This window comes from Vulpes vulpes, chromosome 2 (genome assembly GCF_048418805.1).
Source record: "Vulpes vulpes isolate BD-2025 chromosome 2, VulVul3, whole genome shotgun sequence".
Lineage (NCBI taxonomy): Eukaryota > Metazoa > Chordata > Mammalia > Carnivora > Canidae > Vulpes > Vulpes vulpes.
The window spans coordinates 98,408,079-98,424,349 of record NC_132781.1 but is presented as its reverse complement, the minus strand read 5'-3'; the positions used below and the strand labels follow the sequence as shown (position 1 = coordinate 98,424,349).

The following is a 16,271-nucleotide window of genomic DNA, read 5'->3' as shown; positions in this document are numbered from 1 at the left end:
TCTTAACTAACCTAAAATTTTATATAAACTGAAGTCTATAATTATTAGCTACATTTATATATGGCAAACTATATTTTTTCTTGTTAAAAAGACCAAATACATTGGTGAACATTTTATAAATCACGCTTTAAAACGTACATAGCACTTTGACATCCATTATCATATTAGAATAGTATCAGATTCTACAACACTGTATATAAAATTCTATGGCCCACAAACTAGAAACTGAGGCACAGGAACTCCAGCAAGAAACTCTTTCCTACATTTACTCAGAAAATGAACGAACTGAGGTGGCTGAGTGGCTCAGTTGGTTAAGCATCTGACTTTTTTTTATTTGGGCTGAGGTCATGATCTCAGGATCATTAGATTAAGTCCCAAGTCAGGCTATGTGCTCCGGCAGGAGTTTCCCTCCCTCTACCCCACCCTTCACCAAACTCACACACTCTCTTTCTCTCTCTAAAAAAAATAAATAAATAAATCTTTAAAAAGGAATTAGCTATCTCTAACAAAAATAATTTAAAGTTGTGGTGTGGGGATCCCTGGGTGGCGCAACGGTTGGCGCCTGCCTTTGGCCCAGGGCACGATCCTGGAGACCCGGGATCAAATCCCACATCGGGCTCCCGGTGCATGGAGCCTGCTTCTCCCTCTGCCTGTGTCTCTGCCTCTCTCTCTCTCTCTCTCTCTCTCTGACTATCATAAATAAATAAAAATAAATAAATAAATAAAAATAAAGTTGTGGTGTGCTTTCACTTTGAAGTACAAAAACTGATAAACAATATAAAAAAGAATTCAATTAATTAAGAACTTAATAACATATTAGGAGTCCAGCTTTCTTTCATGACAAAAAATTTTAACCAAATTGTTTTCAATTGTGTGAATCGGTAGGTAAGAATCAGTATGGGTGTGAAATTGACTATCATATAAAGAGTTACATTTCAATCACAACAGATCTTAATAATAATCCACAATCATTCCTCTGTTTTTTTGTAGTAGGATGTCACTGCTCCTCCCATCATTAAGATGTCCTCTTCTCCACCCACATGAACCTGGGTTAGCTCTGTAACTTGCTTTGGCCAAAAGGATGTGGCACAGTGAGGTACAAATTCAGAAGCTCAAGGCTTTAAGAACCTAGATGGCTTCTACCTTTGCCCTGTGGATTCCTGCCACCATGTAAATAAGGAGTTGAGACCCTATGGAGAAGAATCGAGGTACCCCAACCTACAGCCAGTACCAGACAGGTGAATAAGACTATTTTACTAGAATTATTTAGTAAAACAACTTAAAATGTCAAAAGAATACAAAAAATTTTTTTAAAGATTTTATTTATATATTCATGAGAGAGACACAGAGAAAAGGAGGCAGAGACACAGGCAGAGGGAGAAGCAGGCTCCATGCAGGGAGCCCGATGTGGGACTCTATCCCGCGTCTCCAGGATCAGGCCCTGGGCCGAAGGTGGCGCTAAACCACTGACCCACCTGGGCTCCCCCAAAAAAATCTGTTTTAAAGCCTATCTTACACTACTCCACCGGCCACTAGCTAAACCCAGCTGATACCACACGGAAGAAAAATGAATTGTTCCTGCTGAGCTCTACCTGCTATAAGCCACAGTAAGTTGTGGGGTGGTTTATCAAACAACAGTAGTTAACTGAAACAGAACTAGAATCCACAACTGGATAATGACAGTTAAAGTATAAATTACAGGGCAGCCCCGGTGGCTCAGTGGTTTACTGCCGCCTTTGGCCCAGGGTGTGATCCTGGAGACCCAGGATCGAGTCCAACGTCGGGTTCCTGGCATGGAGCCTGCTTCACCCCCTCCCTGTGTCTCTGCCTTATTCGCTCTCCTCTCTCTCTCTCTCTCTCTCTCTCTCTCTGCCTCTCATGAATAAATAAAATCTTAAAAAAAAAAGTATAAATTACAATCTAGTTTATAAATATGAGGTTCAAATGATCCTGGATTTGTAAATTCTATATTAATATTTTTCTCCCATAACAATAATAAAGAAGGCTTTTCTGGGGATCCCTGGGTGGCGCAGCGGTTTAGCGCCTGCCTTTGGCCCAGGGCGCGATCCTGGAGACCCGGGATCGAATCCCACATCAGGCTCCCGGTGCATGGAGCCTGCTTCTCCCTCTGCCTGTGTCTCTGCCTCTCTCTCTCTCTCTCACTGTGTGCCTATCATAAATAAATAAATAAAAATAAAAAAATTAAAAAAAAAAAAGAAGGCTTTTCTATCTGTCATGTTCTACTTCCCATAATGGGTTTTATTCATCAAGCGTGGAAGAGCTGGGATGATTTAATAGTAAATGACCCAACAACGTAAACTAACACTTAAAACATGGAAACTACATGAGAGTAAAAGGCAAAGCATGTACATGTACATATATGAAAATATGAACATACAGAAATCAGATGGAATTATACAGAACTCTGGTCCTATGTAATACATCAAGAAATCTATCTTGAGATGAGGACTGCAAATGTTCAGTGGAAACAGGCTGAGCAGATTATATTATTCTATAAAAAATGAATCAGAGCAGACTGATTACCTTCACTAAAGAGAAATGCTGATTTTATTCTGGAAACAGTATGGAGGTTCCTCAAAAAGTTAAAAATAGAATTACCCTATGATCCAGCAATTGCACTACTGGATATTTACCCAAAGGATACAGAAATACTGATCTGAAGGGACATGTGCACCCTGATGTTTATAGCAACATTATCAACAAACTATGGAAAGAGCCCAAATGTCCACAGACTAATGAATGGATATACATGTGGTATATATATACAATGGAATATTACTCAGCTACAAAAAAGAATAAAATCTTAACATTTGCAACCAATTTAAAAAATGAAGATGGGGGGGGCAAACCAAGAAACAGACTCTTCGAGAACAAATTGAGGATTACTAAAGGGGATGTGGGTGGGGGATGTATTTAAATAGGTAATGGGGATTAATAGAATAAATAAAATCTTTTTTAAATAAAATAAAAATAAATAAGAATAAAAATAAATTGGGGGAAAATATCTTATTCAAAGTAAAACCAAACCCAGATGGATGATTTTAAAGCATTAAATGACAAAATAAAAGACTGGAAGAAAATACTTTTGAAATCTGTTAACTTTTAGGAAGAAAAAACTCTTCTAAGTATAAAAACAAACAAAAAAAAACTAGAAAGGAAAAAAGCAATTTTAGTTATTCAAATTTACAATGCTTCTATATTAATTTAAAAACCATTAAAAAGTAATATCTTGGGGCAGCCCCGGTAGCTCAGCAGTTAGCGCTGCCTTCAGTCCAGGGCGTGATCCTGCAGACCCAGGATCAAGTCCCATGTCGAGCCCCCTTCATGGAGCCTGTTCTTCCATCTGCCTGTGTCTCTGCCTCTCTGTATGTGTGTGTGTGTCTCTCATGAATAAATAAAATCTTAAAAAAAAAAAAAGTAAAATCTTGGAAAATGAATAAAATTATTATGTCCTATTATGTTTAAACTTTTAACAAATCAACAGAAAAAATATATATAAATGCCATTGAACTGTGCACAAAGGACAATTCATGAAAGAGTCACTAAACAACAGCAAAAAATGTGCAACTCAACCATTAAAGAACTAAAGGTAATATTTTTCTCTAGTCACCTAGTGTTCAAAATTGTTCAGTTTTGTTTTTCACGATAAGACCCAATATTGCCCAGGTTATAGTGAAATGAGCACTTGCATACATTATTAGAGAGATTAAATATGTCAAGGACAATTTTAAAAGAATTAAAAACCATAAAAATGTTCTCTGTCCTAGTAATTTCACCTTTAGGAGGTAAACAAAGGTTTAAATACAGGTTTAGTACTATTTATAATGAGAAAATACCTGAAAACAATCTGAATATGCAACAGGGATGTGACTGAAAAAATTATTATAAAATTAGATAATGATCATTAGTTTTGAAGGAATACTTAGAGATTTAGAAAAATGGTCATTATGAGTTTGTTTTTAAAATGTATTATGCATGGAGATAAAATAATCAGAAGGAAATAAACCAACACTGGATTTTTTTTAATGTAAAGCCATAGGTCAGGACATCCAGTATCACTCCCAAATGAATCAGTGTGCACAATTAACAATAAAAATAATCAGAAGTATACAAATACAAAAATTATCTCATTCAATCCTTAAAAAGAGCCCTGCAAGGACACACTTTTATAGATCAGAAACACATTGCTTAAACAACCACAAAGTAGACTTTTATCCACACCTCCAAAAAAGCTTAACCAGAACTTTTTAAAAGCAGACTTTTTTTTTTTTTTTAATTTAAAAATAATCACTGAACCACTAACAGAAATGTTTAGGGTAGAGACGCCTGGGTGGCTCAGTTGGTTAAGAATCTGCCTTCAGCTCAGGTCATGTTCTCAGGGTTCTGGGATTGAACTCCACATCAGGTTCCCTGCTCAGGAATCTGCTTTTCCTTCTCCCTCTGCCCCTCCCACTTGCTCCTGCACGTGCCTGCAGGCACTTTCTCCCTCAAATAAATAAATAAAATCTTTTTTAAAAAAATGTTTAGGGTAAATTACAAAGTGAATCCTAGAAAGAATGCAATCTCAAGTTTGAGCTTACTTCCCAGAAAAATTCTAGAGTAAATCTTTATCAAAGGTTTCCTAGTATGTAGTAAAGAATTTTGTTATCACGATGCGCCAAGAAGAGTTCATCAGAAAGCCCAATATTAGAAATTAATATGAGGCCATACATAAGAAAGAAAATGAGTTATTTTAATATAATTCAATTCTGTGTTGGAATTGAGTGAATTTCCAAAAATGAAAGAATGCCTATGTTCAAATAATTCTCAGTGTGTAAAGAGGTGATGTGTAACCACATATTTTTCCAATGTTAAACAAGTAAAAAAAACAAATGAAAACCAGCAAAACAAAAAAATAAAACAACAAATATAACAGCAAGCAAAATTGGGGAGATGGAAAAAGCAGGTAATAATGCTTTAAACAAAAATTGGCAACTAGGCAATGAAATAGAAGATTTTAGAAATCGAGCAGAAATTGTCCCGGTGTGAGCTATAGGTTTCAGCTATCTTTTTTTTTTTTTTTTTAAGATTGTATTTATTTATTCATAGAGCGAGAGAGAGAGGCAGAGACACAGGCAGAGGGAGAAGCACGCTCCATGCAGGGAGCCTGACGTGGGACTCGATCCCGGGTCTCCAGGATCACACCTCGGGCTGCAGGCAGCGCTAAACCGCTGCACCACCAGGACTGCCCTAGGTTTCAGCTATTAATCCTATTTCCAATTCCTTAAAATTCTGAGAATACGACAAAAACTCCCAAATCTAAAAAGAAGAAATCTTTTATCTTTCTATTATCCTGCCTCCATAATTTGTTCTTTTACTGCCTAAAGAGTAGGACTAGCTTCAGGGCAGAAAAAGGAAAAACTAGGAGATGAAAGACATGAAGAGTAACGAGGTCCTGACTCTTTGGAAGTCCAGGATCTAGGCTAAGAATGAATTATATAAAATCTTAGGGTATTCTCCCATAGGAATGAGATACCCCACACACAGTTGAATGATTAAAACCTAGTATAAGACATTTAATCAAGTATTTAAGAAGAGAGCTAAGCCTGGGGTTTTACCAAAAACTCCTATTGTCCTAACCCAAGCTTTTTATACTGCACCTTTGCCATTCCCTCTGGCTTCAGAAAGAGGGAAACATACTTATTAGCCTTCATATACCTCAACATAATAAAGACCTTATATGAAAAACCTACAACCAACATCACACTGAATGGTGAAAAATAGAGCTTTTCCCCTAAGATCAGGAAGAAGACAAGATGTCCACTCTCAAAACTTTTATTCAACACAGTCCTGGAAGTCCTAGTCACAGCAATCAGACAACATAAAAAAAGAAATGACACCCAAATTGGTAAAGAAGGAGTAAACTCTTTATAGATGACATGATGCTATATATAGTGAAAACCTGAAAAGACTCCACCAAAAAAACTACCAGAACTGACAAATGAATTCAGGATACATAATCAATGTACAGAAATCTACTGCATTCCTATGCCCTAATAATGAAGCAGCAGAAAGTGAAACTAAGAAAACAATTACACTCACAATTGTACCAAAAATAATAGGATATCTAGGAATAAACTTAGTAAAAGAGGTGAAAGACCTGTACTCTGAAAACTATAAAACACTGACAAATGTCAAAAGAATGCAAAAAAAAAAAAAAAAAAAAAAAAGAAAAGACATTCCATGTTCATGAGTTGGAAGAAAAAATGTTAAAATGTCTATACTACCCAAAGCACTCTAAACATTTAATGCAATCCCTAACAAAATATCAACATTTTTATAGAACTAGAAAAAACAATCCTAAAATTTATAGGGAACCACAAAAGACTTAGAATATCCAGAGCGATCTTGAAAAGGAAAAACTGGAGGTATCATAATTCCAGATTTCATGTTATATTACAAAGCACTTAGTGATTAAAATAGTATGGTACTGGCATTAAAAACAGATACACAGATCAATGGAATAGGACAGAAAACCCAAAGATAAATCCACAATTAGATGGTCAATTAATAACTGACAAAGGAGGGATCCCTGGGTGGCGCAGCGGTTTGGCGCCTTCCGTTGGCCCAGGGCGCGATCCTGGAGACCCGGGATCGAATCCCACGTCGGGCTCCCGGTGCATGGAGCCTGCTTCTCCTCCCTCTGCCTGTGTCTCTGCCTCTCTCTCTCTCTGTGACTATCATAAATAAAATAAAATTCTTTAAAAAAAAAAAATAACTGACAAAGGAGGAATGAACATACAATGGAGAAAAAACAGCCTCTTTGACAAATGGTGTTGGGAAAATTGGAGTGCCACATGCAAAAGAATGAAATGGGACCACTTTCTTTCACCATACACAAACAAAACTTAAGATCTAAATGTGAGACCTGAAACCATAAAAATCCTTGAAGAGAGCACAAGCAGAAATCTCTGTGACATCAGCCATCTCAACATTTTTCTAGATATGTCTCCCGAGGCAACAGAAATAAAAGCAAAAAATCAACTACTAGGACTACATCAAAATAAAAAGCTTCTGAACAGTGAAGGAAACAACCGAAACTAAAAAGCAACCTACAGAATGGGAGAAGATATTTGTGAATGACATATCTGATAAAAGTTTAGGATCCAAGATATATAAAGAACTGATACAGCTTAACACCCAAAAACCAAATAATCCAACTAAAAAAGACACAAAAGACATGAAAAGACACTACCAAAGAAGAAATACAGGTGACCAACAGACACATGAAAAGATGCTCAACATTACTCACATCAAGAAAATGCAAATCAAAACTACAATATCACCTCACACCTGTCAGAATGGCTGAAATCAGAAACATACCAAACAACAAATTTTGGCAAGGATATGGGAAAAAAGGAACCCTCTTACCCTGTTGGTGAGAATACAAACTGGTGCACCTACTCTGGAAAACAGTATGGAGATTCCACAAAAATTAAAAATAGTACTACTATATGATTCAGTAATTACATTATTGGCTATTTACCCAAAAAATACAAAACACTAATCCAGAGATACATACTCCCCTATGTTCATTCAAGCATCATTTACACTAGCCAAACTATGCAAGGAGCCCAAGAATCCATCAATAGATGAATGGATAAAGAAGATATGGTATATATACACAATGGAATACCATTCAGTCATAAAAAAAGAATGAAATCTTACCATTTGCAACAACATGAATGGAGAGTATAATGCCAGAGTACAATGCTAATAGGCAAAATAAGGAAGTCAGAGAAGGACAAAAACCATATCCTCTAACTCACATGTAGAATTTAAGAGACAAAACAGGCAAAGAGGGGAAGAAAAAGCAAGACATCAAGAAATAGATTATTCACTACAGAGAACAAATTGATGGTTACTAGAGAGGAGGTAAGTGGGGGGATGGGTAAAATAGGGGATGGGATTAAAGAGTATACTTATCATGATGAAAAATAATAATAATACTTCGCCCTCAAACCCTGGTCTCAAAAATGGTGAGAAGAGATTCAAGAAATTACCTAAATTATAGTGGAGCAAGTGACTAAAAGGAGCCTCCCAAGCATGAGTAAGATGAAAAACTATTGCACAGCCATGTGTGCACAAACTACAGCCAAAAAACAACCTATTTTTTTTTTAAGATGTTATTTATTTACTCATGACAGACACAGAGAAAGAGAGGCAGAGACACAGGCAGAGGGAGAAGCAGGTTCCACGCAGGCAGCCTGATGTGAGACCTGATTCCGGGACCGCAGGATCACACCTTGAGCTGAAGGCAGACGTTCAACCACTGAGCCACCCACGTGTCCCAAAACAAACAATTTAAAAAACATAACATGCATCATAAGATAACCAAAACTCTCAATCTAGGAGTAAACATAACTCAGCATAAAGTTATTTTTCAAAACTGCCCCATGCTATGGGCACCTGGATGGCTCAGCCAGTTAAGTATCTCCCTTTGGCTCAGGTCATGATCTCACAGTCCTGAAATGGAGCTCAGCATGAAGTTCTCTGCTCTGGGGGATCCTGCTTCTCCCTCCCACTGTGCCTGCCGCTCCCCCTTGCTTGTGTGCTCTCTCATTCTATCAAATAAATAAATAAAATCTCAAAAGAACAAAAACCAGAAACAAAAACCTTGCCCCATGCTAAATAAAACTTACTTTGAACATAAATTCATACAAAACTCAAGAAGAATGACAAAACAGGGGAAAAAAAGATAAAATATCAGGGATTGAGAACCAAAGTAATTTTTTTTAATTTAATTTTATTTTTTTTTAAGATTTTATTTATTTATTCATAGAGACACACACACAGAGAGAGAGGCAGAGACACAGGCAGAGGGACAAGCAGGCTCCATGCAGAGAGCCTGACGTGGGACTCGATCCAGGGTCTCCAGGATCACGCCCTGGGCTGCAGGCGGTGCTAAACCGCTGCGCCACCGGGGCTGCTCTGAACCAAAGTAATTTAAAAACTAAAAGAAAATAGGTAAACAAACATTAAGGAAAAGAGTATACACTGTTGAAAATAAAAACACTACTAAAAGGCATGAAATAATCACAGTATACAAATGAAAAGCAGATATTAAAGCAGTTGAGAGGAACTAATAGTGAGGATGCAGAGAAAGGGGACTCCTCTTACACTGTTGGTAGAAATGCAAGCTGGTATAGCCACTCTGGAGAACAGTATGGTGGTTCCTTAAAAAGTTGAAAATAGAGCTATCCTACAACCTAGCAATTGCACTACTAGGTATTGACCCCAAAGATACAAATGCAGTGATCCAAAGGGACACCTGCACCCCAATGTTCATAGCAAAAATGTCCACTATAGCCAAACTATGGAAAGAGCCCAGATGTCAATCAACAGATGAATGGATAAAGAAGATGTGGTGTGTATACACACACACACACACACACACACACACACACTCTGAATAATCCTCAGCCATCCAAAAAAAAGGGAAAGAAATCTTGCCATTTCCAACCTCGTGGATGGAACTACAGGACATTATGCTAAGCCAAATAAGTCAGTGAGAGAAAGACTATTATCATATGATTTCACTCATATGTGAAATATAAGAAACAAAACAAGAGCACGAAGGAAGGAAGGAAGGAAGGAAGGAAGGAAGGAAGGAAGGAAGGAAGGAAATAAATAAATAAATGATGAAACCAGAGAGGGAGACAAACCATAATAGACTCTTAATCACAGAAAATAAACTGAGGGCTGCTGGAGGGGAAAGGGTTGGGAGGATGAGGCAATTGGGTGATGGACATTAAGGAGGGCACAGGATGTAATGAGCACTGGTGTTATTTTTTTTTTAAGATTTTATTTATTTATTCATGAGAGACAGAGAGAGAAAGAGACACAGGCAGAGGGAGAGGCAGGCTCCCCAGGGGGAGCCCAATATGGAACTCAATCCCAGGACCCCAGGATCTAGACCTGAGCTGAAGGCAGATGCTCAACCAGTGAGTCACCCAGATGCCCCGAGCATGGGTATTATGTAAGACTGATGAATCACTGGACCTTTACCTCTGAAACTATTAATACACTATGTTAATTAATTGAAAGCAAATTAAATTAAATTTTTTTTAAAAGAGAGAGGGACGCCTGGGTGGCTCAGTGGTTGAGCCTCTGCCTTTGGCTCAGGGTGTGATCCCAGATCCAGGGATTGAGTCCTGCATCCAGCTCCCTGCAAGGAGCCTGCTTCTCCCTCTGCCTATGTCTCTGCCTCTCTCTGTGTGTCTTTCATGAATAAATAAAATCTTTAAAAAGAGAGAGAGAGAGAGAAACTAATAACTACAAAAAAACAAAGATAATCAAACATAAGGATAATTCATGTCCCTAAAGTAGAGAATCCAAGGAATGGGGAACAAAAGATGTATTCAAACATAAAAGCTGATAAAATAAACTGAAACAATGCATTCTGAAAAACTGCCACAGAATGTATAACAACCAGGCTTACTGCAATTAAACTTAGTAGAATGCAAGGGGGAAGGGGCAGGAAGGTGAACCTATGGCTATCTTTGGTCATCTCCACAGCAATATTCCAAGCCCACTATTTAAATTCTTAGGGGAAAGAGACTGTGACTCAACGATATTATATACAGCCAGGACAGATGAATTCAAAAATTAAGGCAAGAAAGATTTTCCATTATGAAAAAAGTCAAGAGGTCCCCTAAGAACTTAAGTCTTGAAAGAAAAAAAAACTCGACGATAAAATTCAGTCAATTTTAGAGATGATATAAAAGAACTTACTGGAGAAGCTATGGTAAAAGTACTGGTAGTGGCCATCTAAAAATTTAAATTACATACAGAACAAACCTAAAAGAAGCTCTGAGGAAATAATGGTTTACAAACCTGAAAAATGTAACATAAACATCTTAAAAAACAACAAATTGGATAGCAGGAAATGAGAACAGAACAGGGATGCTAAATCTTTCACAGCAGGCCATGATACAGATTTTGAAGCATTTAGTTAATAAAAGAACAGAATAGTTTGCCACTAAACAGTAATTACACATAAATCCCTTTCTTGTAGATAAAGTTCTTCATTTTCTTTGGCTAATCACTTGCTCACATCCTCATGAAAGTAGCATCATTCTCCAACCCAGGGGTGAACATGGGTGTGTCTGAGTCCATTAAGATGCGTATATTCTCCTTAGACACTGGCTGCTTTTGGTGTGGGATAGGTTTAGGTTGAGATAATAAAATAAAAGGGGACAATCCTATGATATGGCCATGAACATTTTCTTTTTTAAGATTGATTGATTGATTGATTTGAGAGAGAAAGAACATGAGCACTCACACACAGGTGGGGGGAGAAGCAGAGGGAGAGAATCTTCAAGCAGTCCCCCTGCTGAGTGCACAGCCCCATAAGGGACTTGACCTGGGGGCTCAGTCTCATCTCATGACCCTGAGATCATGACCTGAGTTGAAACCAAGAGTCAGTCGCTTAACCAACTACACTACCCAGGTGCCCCCGGTCTTGTTTCTCTAGAAGGTTCTCCCTTTCTGACTTCAGATGTTCAAGTATCAGGCTAAGACCCTTGAAACAACCGCAGTGACCGGGCAATGCCTAGAAAAGTCAAGAGAACCACAAAAGAGACAACAATCCCCTGCCACTCTTAGATTGGCTATTGTTAAATTAACTGATCTTAGAAAAATCTAGCTGCTGAACTTCTTATGCAAAACAGCAAATTCCCTATTACTTTAGCAATATTCTGTTATAACTGAGAGCATCTGAATTGGAAAGGCCATTTTGTGTTTGGTTTTGTAATCTCTGTTATTAAATTTCAAGTTATATTTGGTTATAGCTTGTAAGAAAATTTTATTTGAAGTTCAAATATGTTACCTATTTTACTTCACTTTTTCTTCTATACAACCAACTAAATCTGACTTTAATATTTAAATATTAATAGCATTATACCATCTTAACAAAGTAACTTTTATCAATCTAACCATATCTTTTAATCTATCTATAATATGTATGTATAAAAATGACATCTAGGGCAGCCCGGGTGGCTCAGCAGTTTAGCGCCTCCTACAGCCTGGGGCGTGATCCTGGAAATCCAGGATCGAGTCCCACGTGGGGCTCCCTGCATGGAGCCTGCTTCTCCCTCTGCCTGTGTCTCCGCCTCTCTCTCTCTCCTCTCTGCGTATTCTCATGAATAAATAAGTAAAATCTTAAAAAAAAAAAAAATGACATCTAGATGCTTACTTAGTAGTAATGATGGTTATTTCTGGATGGTGGATTCTGTAATGGATTTTTTTTCCTCAGTTAATTTGCAATTCTTAGAATGCTTTGCCCTGTTTGAATTTTTTATAATTACATATGACCTAACAAAATGAATGGCTAAAATGAAGTATGCTAGCTATTCACCAAACCCATTTCTTTTTCTTACTCAGCATATAGCTAGATACTTCCCAGCTTCCTTTGCAGTTATGTGGTCATTGGGTTCCAGCGAAATGCAACCTGAATAAAAAATGATGTCTATCACTTCTGGGCATAGTCCTTAAACAGCCCAACCACTTAGTGTCCATGCTCCTTCCTCCTCCAGAGATTAAGGCAAATGACCATCACAGCCATAGAAGCAACACTGCAGGGCAGCCCAGGTGGCTCAGCGGTTTAGCACCATCTTCGGCTCAGGGTGTGATCCTGGAGACCCAGGATCGAGTTCTGCGTCGGGTTCCCTGCACGGAGCCTGTTTCTCCCTCTGCCTGTGTCTCTGCCTCTCTTTCTCTGTGTCTCTCATGAATAAATAAATAAAATCTTTAAAAAAAAAAAGAAGCAACACTGCAAAGAAGGCTCAGTCATAATATGGAAGAAACCTAGTTTCCTGATTCATAACTTGGAAGAAAGCTGCCGGCCAATCAAGAACACCTGTTTCAGATTTAGCTGCGAATGAAAAATAAACACTGTATTAAGCCAACTCATAATTTAAAAATTGCTATGTTGGGAGACAATTCTGTGTGAGTCCCATTGTTTTCTCTGTATGTCTTGCAAAGGAGACAACGACTTACCCCTTGTTTTAGACTATCTTTTCAAGATTGTATAATGAACAGACTCAGAAGACAGAATATCTATTTTAGGACCAAAGGGCAGCCATGCTTACCGTCCGTTACAAAAGATTCAGAGGCCCTAAGCTTGCGGTTCTTCTACTACAATGTAATAGACTGCATGAACAGGTATCACGTGGCCCTGTGTTGCCCTATGGAAACTGGGTCTTGGGGAAACGGTGCAAAAATACTGATACTCTGGGTACTGTGATTAAGTAATAAACTGTCCATCTCTGATGCAGAATTCTCCTCTGTTTCCTAACTAGTTACAAGTAGAGTATTTATGGACCTCTTTCACAGTTCCTTACAAGTAGTGATGAGAACATAATGCTGTTAGAGATATGGCTTTCTGGAAGAGGAAGGATAAAGGCATCACAGGCCAATTAATGAAATCTGAGGAAAGTCTATGGAAACGGTAACAAACATATTAAATACACTGTATGGTCAATCAGGCAGTAAATAAATGGTCCTCCATTTTATTGTTTTATAAGGAGAAGGACTTGAGATGGTTCCAGGCTGAGAACTGGGAAATACATTCAAAGATAGCTATCCAAATGATGTCCTGGTGGTTGCTAACCCTTCTCCAGGTAGGAGGACCTCCTTCACAATCTGGCAGTTGGCCTCAGTTCCATCCACTTGTAATAGTAAGATTATCAATATAGATTTGTCATTGGTGGACAAAGGTTCCAACCTTCTTCAGAGAATTGTTACTGAGACATTGACCTCTACTAAACATGAAAGGAGGAAAACTGGCAAGCAACCATAATGGGCAGACACAAGGCAGATCATAAGAACTCTCAATTAAGGATAAACTAGTATTACATTCATAATATTTCAGCACAGTTTTCCAGTCTACCTATTACATGAAAGACTTGGTACAAAGTAATTCCGTATCTATTATTGGTTGATCTAAAACTTATTAGTGCCCATTTGATTCTCATATTTGAGTAATGCACTTCATGATGAAGTAAATGGTTAACTGAAGTAAGAAACCAAATAAAAGGGGTGCCTGGATGGTTCGGTTGATTAAGCATCTGCCTTCGGCTCAGGTCATGATCCCAGGATCCTGGGGTCAAGCCCCCCATGAGCCTCTCTGAATCCCTACATAAAGAGAAACAACTTGAACAGGAAAACCAAAACCTATGGAATAATATTTACAACAAACCACGTGTTCAAAATATTGCCAAGAACCCTGAAATACAAGCAGGTTGGGGACAAAACACCACAAGACTGTATGATAACAGTATTTGTGAGGAGTGAAGGATGCAACAAGTAAACCCCCAAATCATCAACAGTCTCTACTGGAAAGCACTAGAGGCCAACTTGAAAAGAGCATCTGAAACAAAGAAGGGTTTTACACTTGCCAATACTAGATACATGCAAGAGGCCTAATGGGAAGAAGGACTGATATAACATCTCAAATTAACCGTCTAGGCAGGGGTCCATTGTAAAACAGGGACCCACTCCAAAATAGATTTGGTTTCTAAATACCATCCCCACTAAAAGGACGTGACACAATGATCCTTTTTTTCTTTTTTAAGGATATGATGCACTGTGAACAGAAACCACTTATGTGGTAATTCTACCAAATATGTTTAACATGGATCTAATCAGGAGGTTTAAATAAATAATACAAATCCCAGGAGAGGAACATTTGTAAAACAATTGGTCTGGACTCTTCAAAAATGTCAATTTCGTGAAAGGTAGAAAAGCCTACAGACTGTTTTAGATTAAAGAAGATTAAAGAAAAATACCTAATGCAGTATTTGATACTTCACTGAATTCTGGATCAATTGTTTTTCAAATCAGCTATTAAAGGACATTATTGGGACAAAAGGAGATATTTGGATATAGACTGTATGTTAGACAGTAGTCACATTTCCTAAGTAAAATGTTTACATAATGTTATGTTAATGTTATATATTAATTTTATGTATTAATATATTATGGCTAATTATGTTAATATCAAACGATATTATGACTAATGATATTAATGATTAATATAGTACATGATTTCATATTATATTAATATTCTATTTCCTAAGTAAGACAATTACATTGCAGCAATATAGAAGAATGTTCTTAGAAGATGTTCCTATTTAGAGATAAAGTGTCTCAATGTGAGCAATTAATTCTCAAATGGATGTATTATAGATCTTTTTTAATGTCTCTGTATTTTATGTAGATGTATAAAGATGAAGAGAAATCAGATGTGGTAAAATGTCAACAACTCCTGAATCTAGGTTACGCCCACGTAGTTATTCATTGTACTACCCATTCAAATTTCCTGTAATATTAAAATCTTTTATTTTTTTAAAGATTCATCTATTTTTATTTGAGAGAGAGAGAGAGAGCAAGCAAGCCTCAGCAAGGTGGGGGGGAAGGAACAGAGGGAAAAGGAGAGAGAGAGAGAGAGCCCTCAAGCAGACTCCCTGCTGAGCACATAGCCCATTGCAGGGCTTGATCCCAGAACTCTGAAATCATGACCTGAGCAGAAATCAAGATTTGGACTCCGCCAATTGAGCCACCCAGATCCCCCTGAAAATATTTTTAAATAGAAAGGTAAAAATATTTTTAAAATATTTAGAAAATACAGTTTTTTAAAAAGGCTAAATATGGTATAGCCATAATTGTTAACACCCTGCTGAATTTTCTTCAGCCTTTCATAAGTAAAATCCTTAAGTAGGGCAGCCCAGTGGCTTAGCGGTTTAGCGCTGCCTTCAGCCCAGGGCATGATCCTGGAGACCCAGGGTCAAGTCTCACGTCAGGCTCCCCACACAGAGCCTGCTTCTCCCTCTGCCTCTCTCTCTCTCTCTCTCATAAATAAATAAAGTCTTTAAAAAAAAAATCCTTAAGCAAAATTATATTTCTCATTAAAAAAATTTAAAGCATACACTTTAGTATATTGTATCTTTTATTTATATTAAAAACCCATTCACCCATTTGTGCTTTAAATCATGATTTTAAAAGTAATAATAATATTAGGACCTAACATACTACTGAGTTGTCTGGAACCAGATTTTCAATTAGCACTTTAAGAAGTACGAGGTCATTTTACATGTATAAACTCAGTTTTTACAAACACCTTAGGAGATTTAATACTAGTATCACCGAGATCCAAGGAAAAAACTGAGGCACAACATATCCCATTCCAGAGTTAGGTCATAACTTTTCAT

The 16,271-nt window shown here is 37.5% G+C and overlaps 1 protein-coding gene across 28 annotated transcripts in view; it reads right to left on the bottom strand.

The window, feature by feature from the left end:
- Positions 1–16,271, bottom strand: part of MLLT10 (MLLT10 histone lysine methyltransferase DOT1L cofactor) — a 249,580-nt gene that overhangs the window by 93,699 nt on the left and 139,610 nt on the right. The window lies entirely within an intron of this gene.